The sequence below is a fragment of the Zootoca vivipara genome, chromosome 9 (genome assembly GCF_965207765.1).
Source record: "Zootoca vivipara chromosome 9, rZooViv2.hap1.1, whole genome shotgun sequence".
NCBI lineage: Eukaryota > Metazoa > Chordata > Lepidosauria > Squamata > Lacertidae > Zootoca > Zootoca vivipara.
The window spans coordinates 34,515,975-34,533,661 of record NC_142592.1 but is presented as its reverse complement, the minus strand read 5'-3'; the positions used below and the strand labels follow the sequence as shown (position 1 = coordinate 34,533,661).

At 39.7% G+C, this 17,687-nt stretch overlaps 1 protein-coding gene across 4 annotated transcripts in view; it reads left to right on the top strand.

The window, feature by feature from the left end:
• Positions 1–2,129: 2,129 nt before the first annotated feature.
• MGAT4C (MGAT4 family member C) overlaps positions 2,130–17,687 on the top strand; it is a 314,043-nt gene continuing 298,485 nt past the window's right edge. For 3 of the 4 annotated variants that reach the window (XM_088651816.1, XM_088651813.1, XM_088651812.1), the window contains exon 1: positions 2,131–2,604. The gene's annotated coding sequence lies outside the window, so the exon portion shown is untranslated. Of the gene's footprint in view, positions 2,605–17,687 lie in introns of all 4 variants that reach the window. The other variant, XM_088651821.1, reaches the window with a different exon arrangement.

Genomic DNA, 17,687 nt, shown 5'->3' with positions numbered 1-17,687 from the left:
CCCTAATGACTTGCAGGCCCTCAAGCGACTAGGCCTGAATAATGCAAGGCTGAAACACTACGCTTTCAACAGCACAATGGCTTTTATTCCAGCTACAACGCAGCTAAAACATGGATGACTGAGACAGTCAGACAATGCGAGACTGAGATTGGGGGTTACCCAGAGAGGTGAGGCCACATATAACCATACATTTAAAGAGTGTTCTTTTCTGGGGTGGGACGCAGGGGTACACATACCCCTAAACATTTTGTGAATCTAATGGGATTAGAAACTAAATAAAAATAAAAAATAGTTTATTCTCTAGCACAGTGAATCATCAGTTCTGTTACTACCCCCAATAGTGGCCTTTTGTCCATTTGCTGTATTTATTTTTTTAATTTGTACTATAAAATGGTGATTTTCTTAGGTGAAAATGAGAGTACCCCTAAACATTTTTAAGGGGAAAAAAGCACTGCATTAAAGCACATATATAGCACCTTCCCAAAGAATCCTGGGAACAGGTAGATTGGCATGGGTGCTAGAAATTATAGCCCCGTAAGGGGTAAAATACCGTTTGCAGGAATATTAGGGGGATACTTTAAATATATGGTGTTTATGCAGCCTGAGATAGGACAGGAAAGTGACTTATTAAACATTAAGCATGCACATATATTCCACCACTATAGCTTCACGAAAGTCCTCTTCAAGCTTCATTTTAAAGTGAATTAGCACATGAGGAGGAATTGGGGCTGAATACAATAGCTCTGCCCCCTCAGTCATTATTTACTGTTTCCACCTCATGGAAGCCAACTGTCTGTAATGGGAATATGTATCTGCGTGTCCACTCTCAATTTTACCCATGGACTGCCATCTGTCCAGATTTTAATTTGATCTGAACTAATTTTAAAGCTATCGTTTTCCCAGTAGTGATGTATGGAAGTGAGAGCTGGACCATAAAGAAGACTGATCGCAGAAGAATTAATGCTTTTGAATTATGGTGCTGGAGGAGACTCTTGAGAGTCCCACGGACTGCAAGAAGATCAAACCTATTCATTCTGAAGGAAATCAGCCCTGAGTGCTCACTGGAAGGACAGATCCTGAAGCTGAGGCTCCAAAACTTTGGCCATATCATGAGAAGAGAAGACTCCCTGGAAAAGACCCTGATGTTGGGAAAGATTGAGGGCACAAGGAGAAGGGGACGACAGAGGATGAGATGGTTGGACAGTGTTCTCGAAGCTACCAACATGAGTTTGTCCAAACTGCGGGAGGCAGTGGAAGACAGGAGTGCCTGGCGTGCTCTGGTCCATGAGGTCACGAAGAGTCAGACATGACGAAACGACTAAACAACAACAATTTTAAGATGTATTTTCATTAATTGATTTTCTGTTTTTATGCTATGTTCTTTGTATACTGTGTTAGTTTTATGATGTTAGCCGCCCTGTGCCCGGTCCCGGCCGGTGAGGGCAGGGTACAAATAAAAAGTATTTATTATTATTATCAGTAGTAGTAGTAGTAGTAGTAGTAGTAGGATTCAGCCTGGACTGGACACTGGACCTGAGGATCTTTGCATCACCAATGATCCCGAGGAGCTATTGGATCTGGACATCCATGCCCCAGGACTGGAAATCCCCAACCAGCTGCCTGGGTTTCCGGTTAGCTCTCAGGACCACCACCCGATCTTCCCCTCAGGCTACCGGAGCAATCTTAGGTATCAGTGCTTCATAACAAGAATAATGGCAGGTTGTCAATAACACTTGTTTCTTTGTACATGTGGTTGGGATGCCTTTTTTTAAAAAAACAACAACAACATAACAAGCCTCTGCCCCGCCTCGTCCCCAAAATAAGTGTTCTATAATGAGTCAATACCCTAATTTCTGGATTATTATATTTGTAGAGACATAGTAAAGTGTGCTTGTGTGGTGGGAAATAAATCTTAGGTTAAAAGACTGAAGAGCCTGAAAGACACACTCAGGTACAAAAGTGGAAATTGACTACCTTTTAAGCTATTGAACAAAGCTGTAAAAAGATCCTGGATACCATCTGTGTACCTTGAAAAGTTGAAGTGCTCTATTTAGATAGAAATATATAGCCCAATAATATGTTTTTTTGACCTGTAGCTTGAAAGAAAGCAACAGTGAAATGAATTTCATGCCAGCAGACACTTTTTAAAAACTAGACTTAGCTTCAGTCACATTAGCTTAGATAATGGGGAAAATTTTTCTTCATTGAAATGCTCTCTGTAGCTTAAGAAGAACTCGCTGAGGCAGCCTGCCATCTAGCTTTTTCACAGCAAAACAGACTTTCAGACTGCAGATGAGAGAGCCAGGAGCAGAGACAATTTTAACTTAGCCATCCCTAATTTATCTCAAGCCTTTTTCTATTTATCTTCACTGCTGTATGCACACTGGAGCACCAGGCTGCCGTCCTCTGGGAAACAGAACGCAACCAGGAATCGTGGAGAGGTGTCACAGCCTGAGAAATATTCAAATTGCACTGATTTTCTCCTGGAGTACTGAGCAGAAGGAATGAAACTCTCCATCAAGTCCCTGCTTTGCAGGCAATAGATCAGAGGATATTGTCAGTTTTCCTGATGGATTATTGTTACTGGGCAGGTTCTTCCTGAAGGTAGGTAGTTACTCTCTCCATTCATTAACGATGCTGTTTATCAGAAAATGATCTAATGGGCTGGCAATCCAAATATGTTCAAGCAAATGTTAAGTGAGTAACCTCTATCGATTGAATGATGATGACACTTTATTGCAGCATGGTTGCAGGTAAAATACTCTGAACTGTTTACTGTTGGTCTGTGTCTCCTACCCTACCATAAAATGCTCTGTCAGCAACACACACACACACACACACACACACACACACACACACACACACACCTGCAAGCTGTATTAGTATAAGTTCACATTGGCTGCCCTGGTAATTTTTCTACAATGAATCATAGCACCGAGACTGACAAAGCATGTTTGGGGGAAGCAGATAACCCATCTATGACTGTTGATACTGGTGGGTTGAACAAAATGGTAGAAATGCTTTCATGCTGAGAAGCTCGGAAAAGTTTCGCAAGTACATGAATCATTTTCAGTGGTTCGGTATGTTCTGAGGTGTTGCAAGTCATTTAATATCAAGACATTTCATCAAATATGATCGATGTGACTGGCGTTTGCCTTGCTAATTTCAGAAGCATCCCAATAAAAGTTTATTATGCAGCCAAGGACATGAATGCATTAAAAAATCTACAGGAGTAGTAAAATAATAGTAATAGCAAAGTTCTGTGTGACTTAAGAAGACTTTAAAGCATGTGGTGCTTTGGGTAGATCCCTTTTTAAAAAAGAAAGAAAAAGGAAAGAAATAGGGATCATTTTACTGTGTTGCAGAGAAGTCAGCATTCAAACTGTTTCAAGGTTCTGCTTGCTGGAAATGACAGCGGTTGCATTCAGGCTGAGAGTGGTGTAACATGAAATGATTCCTGATGTAACATTGCTGGCTTCAGCGTGTGTGTGTCAGTGCTGAGACACATATATTCTAAGGAGATGTAGGAAAGGGACCAGGGAGGGAAACCTGATAGTTGAAATGATGCACAGATGTCCCTTTTCTGTTTTTCAGCATGATGATATTTCATGCTTACAGATCATACCAAAGCTCCTTTTCTTCCAACACATTGCTGGCATGCCTCTTTTGCCTCATAAAATATATGACTAAATAGGTCATATCTGGAGTTTCTGACACTGCTGGTGGGATGAATCGACTAGCTACAAGTTGACACATGTTAGCTGTGCTGTCTAATTTGTTTATAGAACTGATATTGTCACTTCATGGGAAAGACATGGCAAATCACGTTTGTCAGGTGTAAGAATAATAACAGTGAAGATGGAAGAGCCATTAGGTGGACATCTTAAATCACCTTCCTTCAGTGACTATTTAACATTTCAGAAGTAATTACGATAAGGAAGATCATATGAGCTGGGCTTTGGTATGGGATACTTTTGAAACTTCTTTTACAACTAGAGACTTTAGATGGAAAAGAGACATGAAGTAGAGATAAAGGGAGCTGATTTCCCCTCAGGTGCTATGACTTCTAAATTGGGAGCTGGGGTGCTAGCCAGTGGCCCTACAGGCATTGTAGGACTCCAGCTCCCACCAGCACCAGTTAACTTGCTTGGCCAATGGTCAAGGATGATGGGAGTTGTAGTACATTGGCACCTGGTGCTCCACAGCTTATCCACTCCTTTTCCAAAGCATGTCCCCATCCACTGAGATTGGGGAAATTGTGGCAAAATGAGGTTGACTAACCCACTTTTGAGGTCCCTGTCTTTAGCAAACATCACTCAACTTTTCCTTTCGTATCTTTTGTGAGAGGTGTGTCTTATTAAAACGAAAATATTAACCAATTTTTTTAAAAAATACTGAACTTCTTGTTGATTTATAAGGCACTTCTTAAAGGGTTGGCATGTGGAGTATTTAAGGAAATCTAATCTGACAGGTTGTCCTCAACTCACCTCCTACACTAGCATGGCCGTACTCAACCAACTCTGAAAGGTTTGAACTTTCCCAAAATACAAGCAGGTGATTACTTTTCTTTGAAAATGCTTTCATAGTTAAAAGGTATCTCTGTTCTGGCATGCAAAAGTCAGGTCCAATCCCTTGCACTCTCAATTAAAAGGAGCGGATGATGTGTCAAACCTTGCCTAAGGCCCTGGAGACTTATTTGTTACCCATCAGAGTGGACAATACTGACTCAGAAGGGGCATATCAGGGATAAGATTCGCTAGGATATGTTAAGCTGCAGATACTGTCAAATATGACATGCATCCTGAAAGTTGTGTGAAAAGTGTAACACAGGTCTCACTGAGTGTTTGATTTGTGTCCTACTTCTACTGATGTTATTTGGATTCAGGATATAAAGGTGTTTCTTTGGGTGATGTTGTTTTGGTCTTGACTCCATGAAACCTCAAGTGAAATCTGTGATGGTTTTCAGATCACAGATGTGCCACTTCTGTCACAGTATGATTTTATTTGTAAAGTACAGAGAATAATGCTTGGGGAGATGTCATATCTCAGTGATGGTCAAACACGTAGCTTTCATGCAGAAGGGTCAAGGTTCATTCTCTAGAATCTCCAAACTTTGAAACCTTTCCTTCTCCAGGGAAAGAAAATTTTCACAGTAGTAGGTATCTGTTTTTCTATCACAGTGACTTTTCTTATCACTCCTTATTATTAAATATGAATATGTAGGCAAATAATTACATTATCAGATATCAGCTGCTTATACCAAGCAAGGATTTGAATATTATAATCAGAACTCTCTTCGTAATTATCCTCTTAATTTATTTACTGTTAAGTAACCAAGATTCTCAAAAGAATCATGGCTATGAACATAAAAAGTGTGGATTCCTTATTTCAGGCATTGAATAATTTTCGTTGTATACTGACTCTTGGGATTTTTGTTAAAAACTTTTGGAAATATTTCCATTTTTATTCTGATGCTACAGTAGTGTTTTGCCTTCATAACAAATTATTGAGGTGAAAGACATAAAGGAAATATATGATAATAAAAGTGATTCATTTTTAAGGATGCACTGCCACTTTCGTGTCTTCAGTTCAGTTGTCTGTAGAAAGTATGTGCATTGTGCAATATTACATGCATATCTTCATAAACTGATATATTTCCTTCATAGAATTTAAACCAGAGTTAAATTTAATAAGTGATACCCAACAGGATCATACTCCACATCCAATGGAGTTTTGTTTTGTTTAAGAAAAAGGTCACAAGACTTTGAATATAGTTAGTGTTGAATATCAACCACTATTTGGGAGACTAATGGGAAAATGAAACAGACAAAGTAGCTTGCCCACACCAGTCACTATTACTTTTATTATTATCATTTGTTTAAAAATACAAGATTTAAGTAGGTAGCCATGTTTGTCTGACGCAGTCGAAAAAAAAATGTTTTTTAAAAAATTAAAAAAATAGTCCAGTAGCACCTTAGAGACCAACTATGTTTGTTCTGGGTATAAGCTTTCGTGTGCATCCACACTTCTTCAGATATCTGAAGTACAGCAAAATGGGAGAACAGACACAAAATCAAAAACCATGTATAAAATTCATATCGTAATACATATTAAATAATTACAAATTTTCATATATTGCCGTTGTGAATAATTACTTACATAATACAGCTTGCATCTTACAAACCCATTGCAGAAATCAGTGAAACTTTCATACCATCCAACATTTGAACTGCACAGTCATTTGCAGACATAAATTAAACTTCCATATCATTTGGTGCCAATGAACCACCGTGCAATATGTATAGACATGTCTGGAGAATATTTTCCCAAAGTTGTTTGCCAGCATATTGCTAAAATCCACACTGGCTCTTTTCTCCATACCCTGATCTTAGCTGTCTTTGCTTCCACCCATTCCCGATCCTAGTTGCTGGGTATGACTTGTTCCCTTAGCTTGAAAACTACGGTATCACCTGGATATCGGTGTCTATTAGTATCTAAAGCAAGAAAAAGTCTTATAAAGATGGGCATTTCCTCCCTTTACAGAGATGTAATGTTGGAGAAATGCTGGAAGATGTAGAAGTTGTTAAAGCAATCAAATTTGGAATCACAAACCAAAAAGTCACACTTTTTAAGGTGAATGGGCTCATTCTGTAGCTAGAATGGAATAGACAAACCATAAAAAGAAAGGCACAGAAGTAACAGCTTGGTAGAAGACGATCTTGCAAACTGCATATACTGAAGCAGCACATAACTGGACTATTACGTTGGGAAGGTGGCTATTGGTTCTTGAGTCAGTGTGGTCCCTGTATGTATGAAAGAGAGACTAAAGGGGGGGGGATTGAAGGTAATCAAATAAAATGAAGGGCTTACAATGGTGACCTCAACTCACAAGGGTGATTTGAGAGCTAGATATAAAAGTCAACAACAAACAAGAAATAATTGCATTGGCAATAGTGCCTGAGCAAATAGTGGCAGTGCTAAGATGGAGAACCTGCCATGCTCTGGGTCTCATTAAAATAAATTGTATATGCTAGAGGGCAGAACAAACCAAGAGGGAGCTTATTCTCTGATGTTGTTACGGAAGCTGCCTACAGAATATACAACAGAGGTAATAGAACCTAGCTACTCCACATCACATATCTAGAACTATGGCTTTTGCATTTAAAAAAGAAATTACAAGAGGCTCTCTGTGCTTAATAATAATAGAAACAGCAGAACAAGAAATAATGCTATGAAACTTTTGCTGCCATGCCATTGTTAGCTGCTGGGCCTTTTGCTCAGCCCAGAGTTTTATTTGTTTACTGGTATTTCTGTTTGATACATGTAAATAATTGTGGTTCTCAAAAATATCATTTAAATATATATATAGAAAGAGCAGCAGGCCAAAAGAATGTCTATGGTTTTTTAGTAGAAATTGAGAGGTAGGCTCTAAACTACATTTATGTTCTCATAAGAGAAGGAGGAGAAATTTCGCTCAGTTTGTATGTTAACACAAACCTAATCTGCAGTTTTGAAAACAATATGCAAACTGAAACAAAGCAATCTTTCAAAATTCACACTTCTGTGAATTTTGCAAAGCAGTTCTCCAATCAAAATATATCTACAAAAGTGCAAATGTGTGCAAAAGGAACTCCTACACTGGGGAAGATAGCAGACAAAAATTCATTATATCAAGGAAAGTTGCTCTCAAAATGCATATTGTTAGGCAAAAATTGCTTGCAAATGAATTCACGTCAGAAGAAACGGATGCTAAAATACTAACACACATTTACGAGTACTTTAAAAAATAATGTGAAAAGGCAATGAACTGAATTTAGGATTGGAAAAATAAGAAACTGAGAAAATTTGAAACTGACAGATTTGTCTATCCCTAGTCTTCACCACTAATTAAACAAAGGAAGATGCTTATATGAAGTATTGTATTTTAATATTTTGTTGGAAGCCAGATGGGCGGGGTATAAACAATATATTATTATTATTATTATTATTATTATTATTATTATTATTATTATTATTATGAAAGTTGGAGATGATAAAACATATGGATAATTCACTGTGATCCAGTATTATTACTATTTCTGCGCACTTGGTGCTACCTTGGAGTTCTCCCCAAGGAGCTATCTGTGTAGGTCATAGTGGTCTATATGTGTGTTTAAAAGGCCCACATTTTGGTTATGATTTACACTGCAGATTTTCCAAAGAACATTACTGCTATCAAGAGAGAAGACACCCAGGTTTTCAAAGATGGCATCTTAATCTAGAAATTCGCAAGTGAGCAACATCACTGAAAGCTTCAGAAAGCATTATGGAGAGGAGGGGGCCCAGGATAGCATTGCTGAAACTGAATAAAGGAAAATGCAAAGCCAAAACCAATGATACCCATTTGGGTAAATAAACAACAGACTAAGGTTGATCCAACAGTTGCTGTCACATCTGCTGTAACAGATAAGGAAGGGGTACAATTTTTTTTTTAGAATGATGCAGTTATCAGACAGTACATACCCACATCTAGCTCCTTCAATTTTCCACATGAGAGCATTACTGCATAAATACACATCTCAGTGCTGAATTTTAGAAGCTTAAAACAGGTATTAAAAGAAGGTCAAGAAGATACTATGAAACAAAGCACAAAAGAGAAATATCTGCAGTGGCCTTAAGAAATGGATTTGAGTGACCTTTCTGTAACAATATGGTAATCACTGGAGATATGTAGCATATGTTTCCTAGGACAGCCAAAGCTGTATTGTAGGGGTGGCCAACTCCCGAGAGACTACGATCTACTTTCAAAATTATAATCTAGCGGTGATCTACCCCTGGTTTTTTTGGGGGGGGGGGGTTCAGCTCAAAGTTGTTGACCTTTTTTGGGAAGTGAAAATGCCCTGTTTTTAAGGGGTCAAGGGAACTTTCCCCACCTCTTCTGACGGAGGGGGAGGAACAGAGGCAGCAACTAACCTTACAATCGCTCACCAGTTAACAGTCTCCAGCTTCCCTTCTGAAACAATAGAGGCCGCCGCAGGGAGAGGAGGCGGGGCCAGAAGTGGGTCAGCGATCGACCACGATCTACAAAAACCTCCCAGGGATTGACCAGTAGATCGCGATCAACATATTGGACATCCCTGGTATATTGGTATGCCCAAAATTAGGGGGGTGGGGGTGGGAAGCCATGCAGTTCAATCCTATACACATTTGCTCAAATATACCTTCTTTTTAACAATGATGATTTTATGTATGTTTTTAATTGGATTTTAATCATGTTATCTCTCTTCTTTTATCTGTACAATGCTTGGAGAGTGCTTGCAGTTTATAAATTTTATAAATAAATAAGATAAAAGACACCCCATAATAAAGTTACATGATATTTGGTCTCCTTTAGGTGTGTTAAGGATTGCCCCAAAAAAGTATGCTTTTTTGGGGGGGGAGCAATGAAAACAGAAATTGATAATCAATTACTAGAGAAAGTACTAGCAAAGCGTCACTAGATTTAAGTGCTTTGCGGTTTAGAGATGCAACGTGCAACGACCTGGTTATGGAGGATGAACAAAATGCCTCTGAAGAAAGCCTTGAACTAGTAATGGAATGTGTTAATCTTATTTAAAGATGTGCCCAGTGTCAGGTGACACATATAACTATATTTTATGTAGCTTTGGGAAAGACATTTTCAGGAAAGAAGCAGTAGATGAGAGGAAGGTGTGCTTAACCTCCTCTGTATCTTTTCATCTGCAATTGTATCCATGCAGCCAGGGTCCCAGACGTATGTTTGTGAAGTCCCCAAACATGTGAAGGTGCATAGCTATGTCTGTCCCCTTATGAGTGGCAGGGAATAATTTATTTGTTTTTCATCTGTACATATTTTGTTTAATTCACATAGTAAGAATACATTATAGAATTATGCTTTAGAACAGAACATAGTGTAATTCTGGTTTAATATATCTCATAATTAATTAAATCCATTCATCTCTTACATTTTTGTCCCATTCTTCTTCAAAGAACCTTAGCATGGTGGACATGTCGCTTCCCAGCAATTCTCCCAAAAATTCAATGAAACAGATTAAACTGATTGATACTCATTGGCTGAAGGTGAGCTTCATGGCCGAGCAGAGAGCTCTCTCTAGTTCAATATCTACCACCATGCTAGCTCACAGGCATAGATTGTCAATTTATCTTCACCTTTTTTTAAAAAAAAAATGAATATAATGGTACTCTTCTATGGAAAATAATATATCAATGTATTATTACAACATTCGGATTCTCACACAACAATAAAAAAGTCAATTTCCTAAGGACTGAACCTCGGGTCAATTCTGAGAAAGAACTGCATTCCTTCACAGTTCATTTTTAAAATAACTCCTGCAATTTTTGTAGAGATGTCACTACTGAAGAAATGATTTTAACCACAGACACACAAAACATGAAGTCTAAACAAACACAATAATGTATTTTTTGTGCTTTGGCCATGGCACTTGTATAATGCCTAACCACCAGCATTTGACATATAAAAATAAGTATGTTAAACAAAACAAAAGGGAGCAAATCAGCTATTTCCATTGGATCTTCCTAGATCTTTCAAGATCTAGATTCATAAATGGAGGGGAATACAGAGATGTTTAGGTTGTGCTGGCCATTCCCTTCTGTAAGGAGCATCACATTTGTGCAGTGTACACATCACATATCTCAAGAATGACCACTTATTCAGTTCAGGAGTGGGGGTTGAGACCCAGCGCAGAACTTCCCTCGTCCTCCCAAAGTTACGCCATCTTTCCCCAACAGTTGCTCCTCTTCCCCGGCTGCTGTGAAGCCTAATGGGTTCCCACCAAACCCAGATTCAAATTCTGGTGTATCCACAGTGGACTGGGAGGAGGGGCAATCGGAGCAGACTGTGTTGCCGAAGTCTTCACTCCGGTCCGCTCCACCAGCATAAACAGAGGCTGGTGTTAAGCACAGAACAGAATGAATGATACAAGCAAGGGTGCCCCCCCAAAAAAAACCTTCACTAAAGTTGAATGAGAAGCCATTTACTGCTTCTACAATGTGATTACTATCAGACAACATATCAGAAATCCAATTTCTGTAGAAAGTAAGAATGTATCTCTTTAGTATGTGAAAATAACCCCCATACCTGACATTAATTGCACTCCTGTGAAGATTCAAGAGGTAAGACAACTGGCTAACACAACTGTATTTAACTCCATTGCTGTATTTTACAATGATTTGGACCACACCCAAGAACTACTGTACTGCCTTTAGCTTTACTGAAAAGCCAGTCCTGGTATCATGTAGTAAAAGATCTAGGTCAGTTCTGCAACTCAGGTGTTCCACATTGGTTTACTTGTCTTATAGCCATTGGGGATGCTATTCTGGAGGTAATCTATCTTTCTTCAAGTGCCAGACGATTGGTCCTTCCAGGTCAGTATTGTATTGTCTACACCAGGCATGGCCAAACCTGGCCTTCCAGCTGTTTTGGGACTACAATTCCCATCATCCTTGACCACTGGTCCTGTAAGCTAGGAATGATGGGAGTTGTAGTCCAAAAATAGCTGGAGACTCAGGTTTGGCCAACAATGGTCCACACTGACTGACAGTAGCTCTCCATGGTTTTAGCTGCAGAACATTTCCAGCCCTACCTGGAGATACAAGGGATTGATCCTGGGACGCTCTGCATGTGAAGTAGATGCTCTACCGTTGAGCTGAACCGCCCTTGCCTAGCCGTTGCCTAGAAAGAAATAGAAAATAGAATAGAAATACTTTATTGCCACTGTACCACTTGTTTACAGTGGTACAGAGTTTACAGTGGTTTACAGTGGTACAGAGATTAAAGAACAGCTGAAATGCTCCCATCCTCCCCATTAGAAACTGGGTTTGTCAGAGCTGATTTAGATGGCTCAGATGGATGTTTAGATGGCTCAGGTGGATGATCTGATTCAGATGTAGGTTTTGATATCTCAGATGAGCTTGTAGCAACTTGATCTGTAGCCACTGTCAACCCTGCAGTGTTTAAATCAAATACTGGAAAGCAATTACTGACAGGAATGTTAATCTAAAAGCAGAGTGTTGGAGAAACAATAGAAGAATCAATTCTTCTCTGTTTAGATTTAGAGAGAAGGCGATGAAGTCCGGCACTACTTGGGCATTTGGTCTTAGCAACAAAGGCACCTTAAATCTTTTCAAAAGCAACACCACAAATCCATTATTAAAATTACAGTATGTACTGAACACTAAAACATTTTGTTGCCTGCTGAAAGTGTTTTTGTTTTACCATGTGTGTGTACACACCTCAGTTTAATTCAGCATTGACAATTTGTTCCGTTTTTAATGATTTTATTAAATTATGGTGGTTTATTTATTTTACTGCACCTTGCCATGGCTTTTTTATGTTGGCAGTGCATAAATATTCTTCCAAAGAAACAAATCAATAAATAGCTTCAGATGCTCTGCCAAGGCACACCCTTTTATATTACAGTTTCACTTCACGTTGGGCAGCATTGAAAAATGCATCTGATGAAACGGGCTTGAGTTCATGAAAGCATATGCCACAATAAAAAAAGCTTGTTCGTCGTTAATGTGCCACAAGACACATTCCTTGTTTCTGCTGCAAGAGACAGCTACAGCTACCCTTCTGGAAACAATTAAGAAAGACAGCCAGCTATGTAGTTCTTCTCTTTTTTTGGACCTGCAGATCTCAGTGCCACAACCTCAGTCATTTGGTTTTCACCCTTTTGGCTTGTGCTCATACTACCTGTGTGTGGGGGGGGGGGATATGCACATCCTCCAGAAACAGCCCTAGCTGACTCAAGTCCACCCTTCCTTGCTCAGTTCCATGCCATTTTAAATTCTGAAAACCTGCAGTTCTGAAAATTTATGTGCTTAATTTACTCTTTGATTGGATTGTCTGCATTTTTATACTTGCATCACAATGGTCATCAGCTACAAATAATAACTATCTGATTGATAGAGTCTCATTCTCAGTTCTAACAGAACTAGGATTTTATTTTATTTTCATATGGCTACTAAAGCCAACAAGAAAATTTGATAAAAATAGAAGCAATAAATGCATATTATTATTATTATTATTATTATTATTAAATAATAATAATAATAATAATAATAATAATAATAATAATAATAATGCACAAATTAGTTTTGCCTACCCTTCCATAACTAAAGCTATAAAAAATATGGGGAAACATTTCTTTATGACCATAGCTGTCACTGGAATAACTTTATATGGGGAGACTAATATAAAATGTTGAGCATGGATCCATGCAGCTTGCCTAGATAGCCCTAGCCACCAGGCATGAAATATAAAAGGTGTCTAAAATATTTATTTCATCCCAATATAGCTGATGGCATTAGGCATTAAAGGACATCTTAGTTGCATAGAAAACAACTTTACATACTGGACCAAGTTCAGTAGAAGCCCCGATACAGCTTAGGTCCAAGTTACTTATCCCGTAAATACTCGCAGGCCACTGTATTCTGCAGGAGAGTTTATCCCTGAAATATCAGAAGTCCATTTCATGATAGCTTGGAGTAGGGCTGTCCTTCTTCTGCGGAACAGCATTCTGATTGTGATACAACAGGTGACCACTATTTGCACTTCTCAATTGTTTCTTGAATTTTATTTGGACAAGCTTTGCCAGTGGGATTAAGTGTTCTCTGTTTCAGGTATTCATGTTATATTGTTTTTTAGAAATACATTAGCTTTTGGGGGTACTGTTTAAAACCATTTAAAAATGATCACAACCCTATTTTAAAACTAAATTGTCCTGAGACCCATGCAGAAGGAGATTCATAAAATTAATAATAAAGTAGCTGAAATCTCACCACCAATTTACAGTCTTTATATATGCTTCAAAATCTGTGCCAGTTAAATAACTGATAAGAGAACAATTAGAATCAGCCATTCCAATACATTCAAAAGGGTTTAGTGCTTATATGTACAACCAACAACAAAAAACCTCCTTTCCCACATGAGCATGGTAATATTTGCTGAAGAGCATCACTGAATTGTAGGTGACAGAAAATACTTAGCTGCAAAGGAGACATATTTGTATATATTTTACATGTGAAACGGTTTTGGTGAAGTAGAATGCAAGCTTAAGCACCTGAAAAGCTTCTCTTGAGGAAGAACTGCAGAACAAAAGATGTGGTCAATAACAGGAGCTCTAACACAAGGCCAAAAATGATCTTGAAACTGGATGGCATATGCTTATTCAGCACACCAGCTACCAATGGCTCAGTCTGGGCAGGAGAGAACTTTCATCTTTCAAATTTCAGCATGGCCAAAATTGGCAACCCCCATCTCTCACCTTCTGTTCTGCTCGATTCATTACATCATAGTTGTGACGCCCCGCAGCATCCCCCTAGGCTCAGTGCCCCGTGCAGTAGAACTGCTCACACTGTCTTAAGTCTGCCTCTGCTCTGTAACTGTTAAGACAAAAAGTTGCTGATATAATCAGCACTAAACTATTATACAAACTTCCTTAATGTTTGACTGCATTACTTACATTGTATATGCAAGGAAAGTTCCTGGGGTGTGTGTGGAGGGATATGGTGGAGATTGCTTGTTATATGTCTTTTTAGAAACTGAAAATAAAGTTAAGGAAAGAGAGAAAATAACAGGATCTCACACCTGAGAAACTATTTTAGGCACACTGAGACACAAATCCACTCACCCTTATATAAATATAAAGAGGTCAAAGTACAGTACTCAAGAAGATGGTTTCATGTAGGATATATAAAAATAAGATGCCTATTTATACCCCGCCCATCTGGCTGGGCTTCCCCAGCCACTCTGGGCAGCTTCCAACAAAATATTAAAATACAGTAATCCACCAAACATTAAAAAGCTTCCCTAAACAGTGGCGCTGTGGGTTAAACCACAGAGCCTAGGGCTTGCTGATCAGAAGGTTGGCGGTTCAAATCCCTGCGACGGGGTGTGCTCCTGTTGTTCGGTCCCAGCTCCTGCCAACCTAGCAGTTCAAAAGCACATTAAAGTGCAAGTAGATAAATAGGTACCGCTACAGCGGGAAGGTAAACGGCGTTTCCGTGTGCTGCTCTGGTTCACCAGAGGCGGCTTTGTCATGCTGGCCACATGACCTGGAAGCTGTACGCGAGCTCTCTCGGCCAATAACGCGAGATGAGCGCCGCAACTCCAGAGTCGGTCACGACTGGACCTAATGGTCAGGGGTCCCTTTACCTTTACCTTTAAACATTGCTGACTTCTAAAAGTCTGGAAGTTGTTGTTCCCTTTGACATCTGGTGGGAGGGTGTTTCACAGGGCGGGTGCCACTACCAAGAAGGCCCTCTACCTGGTTTCCTGTAACTTGGCTTCTCACAGCGAGGGAACCGCCAGATGGCCCTCAGCGCTGGACCTCAGTGCCTGGGTAGAACGATGACAGAGAAGTGTTCACTAGCATGAAGTCCTAAATTGGATAAAAGGTATAAATATCCCAGAAACACAGAAACCATGTTTTTGTGTGTTTGTGTTTGTGATCCTGACTCTTCTATAGTCACAACATTTACTGCAGTATCATACCACTTTACAAAGTCATGGCTTCCCATAAAGAATCCTGGGAACTGTTGTTTGTTTTGGCTACTGAGAACCATGGCTCTGAGAGGGGTTTTCTAACAAGTCTCAGCACCCGTAGGAAACTACAGCTCGCAGGAGCCTTTTGGGAGAGCCATGACTTTTAAAGTGGTATGATACTGCTTTAGATGTATAGTGCAAATGGGTGCATAGCCATAAGAATTAAGCCGGGTCTGTATAAGCTTATCATTACATCATGACGTACCAAAAAAGAGGTGGGGAGGGGACCACAGGAGTATTTACTGTACTTTTATATGAAGTCTGGAGAGCAAAGGAAGGTGTTTTGCATTGCATGCTGAGAAGCAAGTCAAAGCAAGAAAGGCAATATGGTAACTTTACTTCATTTTTATGGGGTCTATATAAGCTGGGGGGGAAATACCCTCCAGATAAAGCCATAGGAGATTGCATTGTATATTATTTCAAGCAATCTCTGCAGAAATTACTTTGCTGAGCCACAGGTATATGAAATAATATAAAGCTGAGAGCCATGCTGAGCTTTCAGATACAGTAATCTCAGTAGCCCCGATCCATTACACATCTACATAATGGCCAATCGAATAAAACCATGGGAAATAATGACAAATGGTATCAACATGCCACAAAGCTGTTGTTTTTGAAAGCCACCTTCTTTAGTATCATGAGCATATTTTATCATTTGCATCCCATTTTTTTTAAAAAAATAAATAAATCTAATTTTGCATCTGAAACATCAACTCAGTTCAGCAGGTGGGGTGGGAACATTACTTTATTTCGCCTTTTCAGATATGTCTATTGCCAAACATTTGTGAAGCGAGAAAAACATTATTTAAAGGAGTTTACGTATAATGAGTATTTAAATGTATTATACCCCTGTGGGGGTGTCCATTGATGGGTGCACCCGATTTTCATGTTCAGGGGACTGGGCAGTGAAATTATAGGGAGGAAATAGGTTTCATTCAAACTATCAACACTCTATTTCCAATGTATATTTATTATTTTTCCATCGTGTGCTGCACAGTTCACAATTCATGGTGCGCTTGTTATTTTAAATGGGTCCCCACTTAAAGAAGCATTAGCAGATTAATCTACCGCTTAGAATAGTTAAAGTTGGCAACCTTACATGTAATTTTATAAGTATTTTATCATCTGCAATGCTAAGCAGAATGCTTTTCAGGGGGGGGAGATTTGTAAAATGGGGTAGGGCAGAAATCTTGCCGTATTAAGAAAATAATATCTTTTTTAAGGTGTAGCACTGTATTTTCCTTCTCACTGCTGAATATGTGTGCTCTTTTTCCAATTGCTTCCTACCTTAGAGCCAATGGGAAGAAACTTCAAAACGTTCCACCCTATTCTACCCTGTTCTGCAGAAGTACCCTTAGTACTTCTAAGCATGGCAATTTATTTTCACTAGTGATGGACAAAGGGCTGTAATAAATGGAGTTGTAAGACTCCCTAGCTAGCAGCTGATTACCCAGCTGTTCTTGGGAACGTGAAAAAGAAATAGCCTTGGAAGAAATGGGATCATTTTTTTTCTCCTTGTCTTCAAGCTACCTTTCTCCATTCCCACAATAAAATTAAATGATGCATAAGTGTTCAAATATAGCAAAGCTACTGCAGCCAGAACCTCATCCTTTGCTGCTACAACATGGTGCCCTCTATCTGTTATTGGACTACAGCTCCCATCAGCCTCTGCCAGCATGGCCAATAGGGAAGGCGCTGTAGCCCCAAAACATATGGAGGTCTGAGCTTAACCGGAAAAGGTTGGAGAACCCTGCTCTACAGATCATAATCAACTCATGCGACATAAATGGCTCCAGAATGCAGTAGGGCTTGGATTTCTTGTCTACTTTGAGCCATCCATCCCTGCCTCCTCATCATAGGTGCCAACATGGGCGTACCCAGGATCAAAACTAGGGGGGGGCAAGGGGAGGGGCCAAGGCACGTAAGGGGAGGGGCCACAAAGTGGGCGGGAACGGCAAACTCGCGCTCCGCCGGGCTGTGCCCCTCCCTAGAAGCAGGGCTGGTGGGCGGAGGCGGAGCCCAGCCCAGCGGAGCGCGAGTTCAGCATTCCCGCCCGCCGCGCCGTGCTCTCTGGTTCCCCGCCGCGCTTGGCCTTGCCAGA